Source organism: Pipistrellus kuhlii, unplaced genomic scaffold, assembly GCF_014108245.1.
Source record: "Pipistrellus kuhlii isolate mPipKuh1 unplaced genomic scaffold, mPipKuh1.p scaffold_m20_p_20, whole genome shotgun sequence".
Lineage (NCBI taxonomy): Eukaryota > Metazoa > Chordata > Mammalia > Chiroptera > Vespertilionidae > Pipistrellus > Pipistrellus kuhlii.
The window spans coordinates 6886155-6898636 of NW_023425516.1; the positions used below are offsets into that span (position 1 = coordinate 6886155).

The 12482-nt window shown below is 42.9% G+C and overlaps 1 protein-coding gene across 4 annotated transcripts in view; it reads right to left on the reverse strand.

Annotated features, from left to right (window-relative positions):
• NTM (neurotrimin) overlaps positions 1 to 12482 on the reverse strand; it is an 814150-nt gene that overhangs the window by 42250 nt on the left and 759418 nt on the right. The gene's annotated exons all lie outside the window — the stretch shown is intronic.

Below are 12482 nucleotides of genomic sequence, written 5' to 3' on the forward strand. Positions count from 1 at the left end.
TTCAATTGGACTTGACTTACTATATTCATATTCTCCAGAAGTTTTTCAGGCTCCTAAATCTCTTAAGTTGTTTTTTTGTTTGTTTGTTTGTTTGTTTTAATTGCTGTTTTTAATCCTCACCCAAGGATACTTATCCATTGATTTTTGGGAGAGTGAAAGTGAGAGGACAGAAAGAAACATCAATGTGAGAGAGATACATTGATTGATCACCTCCTACATGTGCCCAGCCAGGGCATGGAATCAAGCCTGCAACCTAGGTATGTGTCCTTGACCGGAATTGAACCTAAAACCCTTCAGTCCTCAAGTTGACTAGGGCTTAAGCCTTCTTAGTATTTTATTTTTCCTTACCAACTTGATGTTTTGTTTTCCCCCAGAAATTCACAGAACTCCAACCTCACCCATGCTTGCAGCTTCACATTGCTCGGTCACATGCACACTTGGTCTGACTCAAAGACCCAGTGCTGGATCAAAAAGGCTCCTCTCAAATTATTAGGAGAAAATGTACCCAAACAAAGACTCTGAGTCACAAGCTCTACATCCCTTTTCCTATTCATTCTATACATTATGAAAAATAAGCATCTGGAAAGTTTAGCATATTCCACCTATCAAGCCATGATTATAATTAGGACCATCATTATTTCACCATTTATTTGTGTGCTAGGAAAGCCTTCGGCTCTGCACCAGACTGAACTAAAACTGGCCTTGCTCCAGGGCTCAACAACTGGCCAGACAGACAGATCTGACAAGAAGGAATGATTGATGGGCATTGGACAGCACATCCTCTGTCATCCACAGCCAGAGGGGTCTCTCTGGTCTAGGGAATATTTTGAAGGAGAACTCTGAAGAATGAAGTCCTTGTTCATGTATCAGGGACAAGAATTTCTAAGTTGAATCATTTCAAGAGTAAGAAGGACATAGCACCAAAAAGGGGGGTGAACTCTCAAAGGAAGACCCATTGGGTAGAAGCACAGGGGGAAAGAGAGCAGGGTAGCCATCAGGATTCTCAGGGAGACCAAGAACACATGCCAGAGCCTCCTCAGTTTGATGGACCCTCCCCTGTCACTTCTTAGTCGGGTGAGATTAACACCATGTGGCATTGTCCTGCACAGTGCTAATGCTTAGTTATCCCTGGCCCACTCCCCCTGAAAGCCACCCCTCCCCCAATCATGCTGACAACCCCAAATGCCCCCACACATATTCAAACACCCCCTAGTGATAACACCCACTTGAGGACTGGATATCAAGTTGCTTCAGACAGAAGTGAGGAAGTCTAAACTTATCAGCAATAACCTGGTGGAGAGGCGAAATAAATGCTCTTTGCTCCTTCCAGTAATGGTAGTGGTGAGGAGGGGTACGAAGTGTGTGTATTCTGTGTTCTCCATCCTTAGCTTTTTCCTTAGTGGCACTGACATGCTAGTTCCAAGTTGCCTTCCTTCTTATTGTCTTCCAATCCTTCAAACTAGACATTGTCCCAAGAAAGGGGCAGAAACACAACCCCATTAAACAAACAAACAAGCAAAAAAAACATCCTACTAATAGTTTGTACCACTTCTCTTCCGGTTAATGACAGAGAGGCAGCTGGCAGTAATGGACGCACCCCATAGGGTCACACACCTTGCAGTGGAGTTCTAGCTGCTTGTCACTGTGTCCTCTTGAGAAAGCTGCTAACTTTATGCTCCCTATCAAGATGATCTATAGATCAGCTTAAATATTTTCTTTAAAAAATATATATTTTATTGTTTTTATACAGAGAGGAAGGGAGAGGGATACAGAGTTAGAAACATCTATCAGCTGCCTCCTGCACACCCCCTACTGGAGATGTGCCCTCAACCAAGGTACATGCCCTTGACTGGAATCAAACCTGGGGCCTTTCAGTCCACAGGCCAATACTCTATTCACTGAGCTGAACTGGTTAGGGCTAAATATTTTCAACATATAGAATATTCTGTAAATTGTAAAGCAGTTATAGACACCAGAAGCCATGATTTCACAGAAACCAGAAATGCACACTAAAGGTCCTCACAGTTGGCTGCCTGCCAGCCGCCAAGCCTCTGGGGGCAGAACTTGGGGCGATCAGTCTTCCTCACACCCATCACGCTTCGCTGGCCAGGGTCTGCCAGCTCTGCCTACCTGGGAAGCCAGGCCCGAGCCGGGCTCCACTGGGCGTAGCGGGATAAGCCGCATAGATACATTAACACGATTACCATCTACAAGGGGGCAGGCTGTGCCTGGAATTGTAAAGACCCTGGTGGAGCGAGACTCATCCATCAAGGCCGGGACAGAGCAGACAGCTTCGGGGGACTGGCAGCAAACAAGGCCAGGAGGGGAGCCAGGGAAGATTCATTTCTTCCCCAGAAAGGGGGGATGCAGGGGACAATAAATTACTTCTGTGCAGCCTTTGGACCACACAGCTCAGCTTGTTTTGCGAAGCAGACCTCATGGGAGTGACTGGGGATAGGGTCCAAAAAGAAGCAGGGTGAATGAGGTGGGTAGTGTCATGCATGGCAAGCCCAGGCCCATACCAGGGCCACGCTTGGGTGCTCATGACTAGCAGGATCCCAAGCCTGGAGAGAGAGAAGGGAGAGACCATGGGAATGGAGGTGCCCACCAGGTTAGGGCAGCAATGGTGGACAGACAGAGAAACAAGAGTCCCCAGATCACAAAACTTTCGTTACATGTTCTTTAAGATGTGCATGGAAACTGGAAAACAAATGTTCAAAAAGGTGAGAGGAGAGAGGTCTAAAGAGATTTCAGAGCCTTGGCTTCCGATGCTCCTGCCATTACAGGTGGAGATGGGGTAGGGATGGGGATGGGAATAAGCCAGGACTTCTCATTGATGCCAATGTGAAGCCACAAGAACTGAGCATCCAGCTCCAGTCCTCCAAGGGCAGGTGGGCTGAGAGGGCACCTGGAGAGGCTCCTGGTGAAAGGAGAGGTCAGGTGGGGGGGGGGGGTGTGATGAGCAGGGGTGAGGGTGGGGGGAGGGTCTGCAGAGAAAAGCACCAGCCAGAGTAGCTTCCTCTTTGCTCCTGACCCAGCACATCTGTTCCTTCCCTGCTTGTTCCCACTGTTCTGTGAGAGTCTCCCCAGAACAGAACCTTCCTCCTCCCTGTCGCAGCTCACCAGGTGAGTGAGCACCTCATCTGTCTCTAAGCTTCGCCTTCTTCATGGCGCATCTGTGGCAAAACCAGGAGATCAAATTCGTGCAATGCTTCTGCATCTGTGTTTCTGAGCCCAATGGCTTGGTGGCATATAGTAAGTCACCAGGCCACGGTATTTCGATATGACAGCCCTGGCAAACTGGGCCTGTCTGCTCCCCACCCCCCCACCCCCGATGAAGAGAAAAACCTACAGAAGGGAGAGGCATTCACATCTGTGCAGGGGCTTGCACTGCCAAGTCATTTGCATATTTTATTTATTTAAGCCTCACGACAGTCCTCCCTTACAGAACCTGAGGGCCTGGGACAGAGCCATGGGCTGGGAGCCAGTACCTCTTACTTGCACTGGACAGCATCCCTATAGGGAGGGAGGAGGAGAGAGGGAGGAGACCAGAGGAGTAAGGGATAAGAGACAGAAGTGGAGCCTCCAGAGTGAGGACAGAGCAGGGACCTGCCCTGGGAGCCTGGCTGAGGCTGTAGCATTGGATCTACAGCCACCAGTACCACCAAAACAATGGCCCCGCCCCTCAGAAGCCCTCCTTTCCAGGGAGGGCCATTCCAGTGTTGCCCATCATGGCCTCCTTCCAGCCCTCTTATTAGCTAAGGGAACTGTCAATCTCCAAGGCAAGCTCAGAACAGGGTGCCTTGAAGAATATGAGAGAGAGAAAGAGAAAGAGAAAGAGAAAGAGAAAGAGAGAGAGAGAGAGAGAGAGAGAGAGAGAGAGAGAGAGAGAGAGAGGAGACTTAAGCAACTGTAGGAATGTCAGATGCTTTTTTTTTCATTTCTCTCTTTTTAAGCCTCTAGGAATATACCCACAATGCAAAGCATTTTTTAACATTCCACATTTTCCATCCATATTCATGCTCAAACATGAATAGGCACCCTATTTTTTAAATATAGTTTTATTGATTTTACAGAAAAGAAGGGAGAGGGATAGAGTTAGAAACATCAATGAGAGAGAAACTTTGATCAGCTGCCTCCTACACCCTCTCACTGGGGATTGAGCCCACAACCAAGGTACATGTCCTTGATCAGAATTGAACTTGGGACCTTTCAGTCCATGGCTGATGCTCTATTCACTGAACCAAATGGGTTAGGGCAGTGGTCGGCAAACTCATTAGTCCACAGAGCCAAATATCAACAGTACAACTATTGAAATTTCTTTTGAGAGCCACATTTTTTAAACTTAAACTTCTTCTAACACCACTTCTTCAAAATAGACTTGCCCAGGCCGTGGTATTTTGTGGAAAAGCCACACTCAAGGGGCCAAAGAGCTGCATGTGGCTCTGGAGCCACAATTTGCCGACCACGGGGTTAGGGTAACAGACATCCTATTTTGCTCATCCTCCCAGCTCTTTGATCAGGATCAGGAGGCTGGCATAGATGTATTTCTTTACAAAGACATTGTCTCAAACCCTGCACCAGGCCACCCAGTCTGTGCTTCTCTATAAGGGAGGGCTCCTTTCCTTGTAGTATTACTAGGGGAGGGCCCATATAGTATTACTAGGCCGGCCGCATGGGTGATGACTTCATAAGCGTGGAAATAATTTGGAATTAACAAGTAGCCAGAAATTTAATGTACACACCACATGCTAGGAATTGCCTATATCTTATTTCTCCTAAGTTCATATGAACAGGTTGACTAATCCAATCAATTGGTTGGGAATTACATATGCTAGGTAAATGCACACACATATCAGGTGTACTTAAGAATTTTAAGGTAAAAACAGGCATGTATGGGTAGTTATGACATTTTACATAGACTTCTCTGTTATATTGAATAAGCATTCAGTTTATTGTTTTATGTGCCCTGATTTGTTTGAAACCATTTCTTCCCCCACTGTAAACACAAATTCATCCCAACTGAGTCTAAAATAGCCCAAGTTAAGCTGGAACCAGTTTGGCTTAGTGGATAGAGCATCAGTCTGTGGATTGGAAGGTCCCAGCTTTGATTCCGGTCAAGGGCATGTGCCTTGGTTGCGGGCACATCCCCGGTAGGGGCTGTGCAGGAAGCAGCTGGTCGATGTTTCTCTCTCATTTATGTTTCTAGCTCTCTATCCCTCGCCCTTCCTCTCTGTAAAAAATCAAAATATATTTAAAAAATAAAATAGCCCAAGTTATGAATTAGTCTAGCTGGGCATTGATGGCTCACTGTTTTGGGGATCAGATATTCTTTGGAAAACATGCGGTTTTCAAGACATAAGCTGATCATTGGCGCAGGGAGCTATTTTAGACACGAGTCTTCTGTTTGGGAGTGAGGCTTTGGATTGTCTTCTGAAAGCTCCTAATAATCACCATTATCCATCACCATAAAAACGTGTCTTTGTGTAAACTTGGGAACCAGAACAATTTATAGCTCTTTCACATTAACTACTTGCTTCCAGACAGGAGCTATTCCCCAAACGGCTCCGGCTCTGCTAGGCTGATGACAGGATTTCTGAGGAATATTTCAGGGAGATTTTTAAAATGTTTACTACAATGCAAATATTGATGCCTCGGCCCCATCAATACCACAATTTATTGCCCTTCAATATAAACACTGAGCCAGCTCCCAATTGGTCAATATTTGCACTTGGGTAGATAAATCTTTATTCTGACTTCACCAGATGTCAATAGCTACTTATTCCAGATAAGTAAAAGTAAAAGCAGGGAAGTATTATTTATCTTTTAAGGTAAAATAGCAACTAGTTACATAAAGGCCTGTGGCATTTTTTAAATATCCATATATAGTTACTTCTGGCAATGAAATATAACGGTATTATAAGTCGTGGGCTTAGAGCACACTGCTTGAAATTTTAGAAGTAGGAATGAATAAAAATAAATGGTATTTATTAATTTATTAATATTATAGTACTTTTTTTTAGGACTTGAAAGAATTCTCAGCTTTCTTGCTCTTTTTATCATATGTGAGGTTAATTTTTTATATTACTTGTGATTGTGATAATTCACAAGCCTGCATTCCTAAACACTGCCTAAATGGTGTGATTAATCCTATTCCAAACCTCAGAGAAAAAATATGCCCGTGTTTGACCTACATGTGAGTGAATGCTTACAGTCTAATGCTTAGGGCTTCATGCTTCGTGCTCTGCAATCAGGCCTCACAGGCTATTTATGGGCAGAAGATGTCTTTTTCCAGATTTCTAATAAGAACAGACTGGGGTTCGCCGAAACCAGTTTGGCTCAGTGGATAGAGTGTAAACCTGTGGACTGAAAGGTCCCAGGTTCTATTCCGGTCAAGGGCATGTACCTTGGTTGCTGGCACATCCCCAGTGGGGGGTGTGTAGGAGGCAGCTGATCGATGTTTCTCTCTTATCAATGTTTCTAATTCTCTGTGCCTCTCTCTTCCTCTCTGTAAAAAAATCAAATATATATATATAAAATAGACTGGGGTTCTGTCAATGAAAGTGGGTTTTCCCACCATCAGTGCCCACTGAGAGGTAAGGACCTCCAGCATCTATTAGGACAGGGTAAACAGCCCCTATGAAAAATGAATCCATGTTTCTATGTTACTTGCATAAGTAGAATAGTGAAAAACATATATGTTTTCCAATAATTTTGCCTTTTGGGGGAGGGGCTGGTATATTGTGCTTTAATTATGCACAGAATTGATTTTTGTAGACTCTATAGGATGTTTACTTCAACACACTCATCCACTGAGAAAAGTGGCGATGTTACTGCCCTGTAAGAAAAGTCCCTATCCCTTCCATCTTGTGAGTATGCTTCAGCAATGTGTGTGTGTGTGTGTGTGTGTGTGTGTACTAAGTGCTTTAAGAGAAAATCTATCGATAATCGATCAAAATGTGGTCATGCTCTAAATTACCACTAGTCATTCCCAGAGTCACTCCTTCATGGCTGTGAGCAAAATTAAGTAAAGGAGTGATACTGGGGCACCTGTAAAGCAGCACATGTGAAATACAATCAAACAAAGATCTATGCCCATTATAGAAATGTCTACAATGCTATCGAGGCCAAAAACAAACAAACAAAACACACAGACACAGACACACACACACACACACACGCTGCTAAAAGTGAAATCATATTGTGCCAAATGCCTGATTTTCCTCAGGAGTTGACTAGCTCCATGGGCAATGCTAACCAACTCCATGGAATGCTGAGCAATCCACATCTCTTGCTTTGAATTCTGGGTGGGGCCTAAGTAACCAGAAGCACATGGAGGCAAATCTCAGGAGAACCCATCAGGGAGGCTATCAGAACAGCACAAGGCCTCAGAGACTCCCCAGGTGTGGTCCAGGGGATCCAGGCTAGCCTTGCCTGAGAAGCACATGAACCAGACTGGGCAGGTGATGTGGACAGCAGGTGTATGATGGAGAGTACTGGCTTTTCATAATGTCAAATTACTGTACTTTCCTTGGAATACAGATATTAACAGCTGTTAAGGCAAATCACAGGAGCTTTAGTAGCAAACTTCAGATTTACTTCCTTGATCCCATTCCCTGCCCTACGTACATAGGACTTCTCTGATGAGCCCCACTAAGATGGGTGCCTTTCTTCTCTCAAGCACTAAATACCAACTAGTGAGACCTTACAACAGTTCATCATTTAGTTATTGAAAAGTTCGAAACAGATGATTAAAATTCCTACCATGAACTAGGGATGCACTATAACTACAGCCCATTTTCCAAGGTACTCATTTCACCAGCAATGACGGCCTTGGAGTAGGAGATAGTAGTCATCATTTGTTGGTAGAATTGATACATAAGGGGTCACTGAGGCACAGTTTTCACATTGGGAGGCTTACAGCATAACAAGAGTTGTATAGTACAACCATTTTTAGGCACTGCAGTGTATTATGTTGGAGGTGCATGGAAGAAACCGTGAAACTGGGGTGTTACATCCCCTTGTTAATTTGGGTGGATATGGGTATGTGTGTGGGTGAAGGGGTTGCTTATCAGAAAACTATGCATGATAGCCATCACACTTAAATTGAGATTTTAAAAAGTCAAATATAAACAAAAATTTTGGAAGATAAGGGGAGGGTGATTTTGTGCAAAGGCTCAGAGAAATAAAACAATGCAGTGTTTTCAGAGATATGTAATTTGTGACTTCTAGTGCTTAAAGTGGTGAGCATCAAGTGTGAACTCCTGGGCAGGTACCTAAATATGACAAGCAAAGGGCTTTAGGGTATTCTTGAGAAGCATGGAAACCATTTGCAAAATTTGAGTTGAGAAGCATAATTAGATACATGTGATCAATAGCGCCCTCTAGCAGCAGAAGGCAGGAGGGCGTGGAGCATAAGCAAAAGACAGATGAGTAAGAGAAATAGTGCAGCTATCCCAGTGAGAGATGGTATGTACCTCAACTAGGCAATGGCAGTGAGGACGAAGGTAAGTTAAAAGACTGAAAGGAGATTTAGAAAGATTGGAAATCCTTCTAGAAAGTATATTGGAAATGATTGAAACGGTGTGTGGAATAAAAAGAAAGGAATCTAAGGGTGCTTATATTTTCTGTCTAAGGCAACACAACAGTGGCTGCATTCCCTTTAATAATACAGGAAACAAATGAATTCCATTGGATAATATATATTTAAAGTGTCTGTGAGGCATTTAGACAGGTTGTCCTGTAAACAGATTTGGAGCTCAGGGCCTAGGAGGGCTCCAGGCCACACTGCAAGGCTGGAGGTTTGTGTCCTGATAGGCCAGCCCCACATCCTCTTCTCCTTCCCCTCCTCCACCCCCCCTACCCCCCGTCCTCTGCCAGACTAGTGGGCCACAGCTTTACACTTCCTTGACAATTCAGGCTTTTTGGATACACCAGTGGCCTGTGGATGATCAAAAAGTTAGGCAGATGGTCTACTCAGGAGTGATGTCTGAACTATAGAGATATGCCTGTTAAACTGTTTACTGCTGTTACATATGGATGGTAGTGACAGCTGGAGGCCTGAGTGAAATAAAAGAAGTGTAGAGTGAAGAGGAGGGAAGGATCCATGTCATTTAAGGAGATCATCGTCTTTTAAGCGGTAAGTAGAGCAAGAACCCAGAATTAGGTTGAGAAGGGCATTTCAAAGAGGGAGGAGAGCCATGGGAGAGTGTCATGAGGTGAAGGCGGACCACTTCCCATAGATCTCTCAGCAATGTCTCCCATGCCACATGCTTTACAACCCTCTCCCTGAGGGGTGGAGTCCTTGGTCATTGTGGAGCATTGTGGGACTGTGTCCAAGTGTCACCTGTTTCCAGACACCCATCCACCTTGCTGTGAGGAACCCCAAGCAAGGCCATGTAGATAGACTGTGCAGGGAGAGACTAATGTCGGTGTCTGGCTAACAACCTAGCAAAGTCTCAGCCAAGGTCAGCATCAGCAATTCCACAGGGGACTAAGGATGCCCTAAATGATTCCACCTCCAGCTGTCCAGTCACCCCGCCATCAGGTCTTCCCAGGGGAGGCCCTGGGAACAAAGAAAACCTTTCCCCACTCTGCTCTGTTCAATCACCTGACCCAAAGTATCTGTGAGCATGATCCATGATTGGCTACACTACTCAGCTTAGGGTTGGGTTCTTTCACTGCATTCACTATGGAGAATGGAGGCCAGACTCAGGAACAGAATTCTGAAAGGAGCATTGGGCAATCTGTAAACAATACAAGAGAGGTGGACAGGTGAAGGGCCTATGAGATAGGCAGCTAGAAGGCCCACGTGGTCCGCATGTCAGAAGCCAGACCTCAGTGAGTTAGAGTCTGGGGTGGCTGAGACATGGAAGTAGACTGCCCTTCCTGCCAGCATCTCTCTCATGGTTCAGTGACTGCCGGATGACTCGGCGGCTCCAATATCAGTTGTAGTACCTACCAATCTGCTACAAAAGTAAATTGGCAAATCTACTTTTTATTTCTTAGAATTAAGAAAATAAATGTTCCCAAATCAGAATTACCTATTTGTTTTAAAACTCCTGGTAAGGGTATTGATACAGACTTGCCCATTTTTTTTTTTTTTAATCCTCAACCCAGGATATGTTTATTGATTTTTAAAATTTTTTTTTTATTTTTTTTTAGAGACAAGGGAAGAGAGAGAGAAATATTGATGTGAGAGAGAAACATCAATCAGTTGCCACCCCTAGAGGCCCTGACCAGGGATGAAACCCGCAACCTTTAGGTGCATTGGACAGCACTCCAACCAACTGAACCACCCAGCCACGGTGGGATTGATATTTCAAAAGATTTTTTAAAATATGATCAACATAGCCCCTTGCTTTTACAGTTAGCAATATTCTGACAACCTCATTTTAAATTACTATTATTGTTTGCTGGACTATTTTCCATTAACATCGTTTTCCCTGTAACTACTTCAGAATATGCCACTAAAAAGTAATGCATTTAATTACGTTCACAGATATAATTATGGCACCTGACAAAATTAATAATAGGCCCTTGTAGTGACTGACTTTTGATTCAAGTATGTTGAAAGCTTGCTTATTTCATTTTTTGAGAACCTGCTGTGTTAGGCATTGGACTAAGAGATATGTAAAGAAAAGGAAAGTGAGAGAAAAACTGTGAAAGATGTTAAGTAGTTTTTTAGATACCACAATATTTTCAATTATTTGTTTCCTTATAAGTAAAGATCTTCTCTTTCAATCCTTAATTCCATGCTACCCCACCATACATGTTATGGTTTTATGTTCTATTCTGAGCAACTATGCTCTTAGAAAAGTAATAATCAATAATAAAATTATTCAGTCATAGGTCAGTTGAGAAAGTGAGTAATAAATAAATAATGAGACAATTAATGTCTTCCATGTTTGATAGAAACAAGGCAAGAATGCATACTCATCACTTCCACTCACAAGGAGACCTAGCCAGGGCAATATGATAATAAAAAAAAACAACTAGAAGGAGTTACACATTAGAAAAGAAGTAAAATCATCTTTACTCTCAGGTTATGTAATTGTCTGGGTAGAAAGAGGAGAAATCTATGAAACCTGCTAGAATTAATGAATAAATGTATCAAGGTCATACAATACAAAGTCCAAACATAGAGATCAATCACACTACTATAAAATAACAACACCTCATTGGAATAGAGCAATGTGTTGAGATCTACAACCACTCACACTCAGACATTTGCTAGCTGACTTCATGGGACTCAGCATAGAGCTGTGCTCATGGCTGAGATTTAATACAGAAACACAGTGGGGATTTACAGCTGAATTATAAGGCACAAAAGCCCAGGTGAGTCTGGAGGAATCCATATGAGGTTTCTGATGCTCTCTCCCTCCCAGGAGGGGTCACAGAGAGCACAGTCTTCCCCCAGCAATGAGAATGCAGAGATATGTGTGGGATATTTCTGCCTAAAAAGTCCCTTAGAGACTCTGTGCCCAAGATTTTAATTGCAGCTTGTCATATAGGCGCCCTCTGCCTGATATGTACCAAATTTTCAGAGTCCCAGAGGGAAAGCAGGTGTGCAGCACAGACCACATTGTACAAACAGAATGAGCCTCCTTTATTAGGGAGGGAGTTACATAATGTTGGCCACAGTGCACCACACAAGTTCCCGGGTATCCCCTTTGGGCTCACCTTGCAAGCAGATCTTTCTTTTCAGAGATAGCTGTATTGTGTCTGCTATATTAGCTCTTTCAGAACAAATTCCAATAAAAGGCAGTTTTATCAGAGAAACTCACAAACTCTAAAAAATATATATATATATAAAGTACCTAGAATAGCCAAATATATGAAACAAAATAGAACTTGGATGATCTATCTCATTTAACGCTTAATATAATGTTATAATAATCAAGTCATTGTAGTGTAAGCATAAAGACAGACGGACATACAGATTGATGGCTGAGGTTAGTCAATCCCCAAATAAACACACATATATGCTCAGCTGATTTTTGACAAGTCATCAATGTAATTCAATGGGTAACAGAAGAGTCTCTTCAACAAATGTCCTGGAATACCAGAAAAGTGAAGTGGACTCTTAACTCCTACGTCCCCTTTACATCATATACAAAATTAACTCAAATGAATTATACTTCTAAATACAAAAGCTAAATACAAAATACAAAAGATAATTATAAAATAACTTGAAGATACAGAAGGACATCTTCATGACCCTGATGTAAGACAAATATCCTTAGTCTTGTCATAGAAGCTATGTATATGTGAAAATTTTGATGACGGAGGTTTCATCTAAAGTAAAATATTTAGTTCTTCCAAAAGTATCTTAGGAAAATGAAAAAGTAAGCCAAAGAATAAGAAAGATTGCTTTTTTGTAAAACATAAATTGGGCAAGAGATGTATATCCCAAATATGTAATATTCCTATAACTCAATAATAACATATATTTTACTTATGAATTGGCAACAACTTGAAAA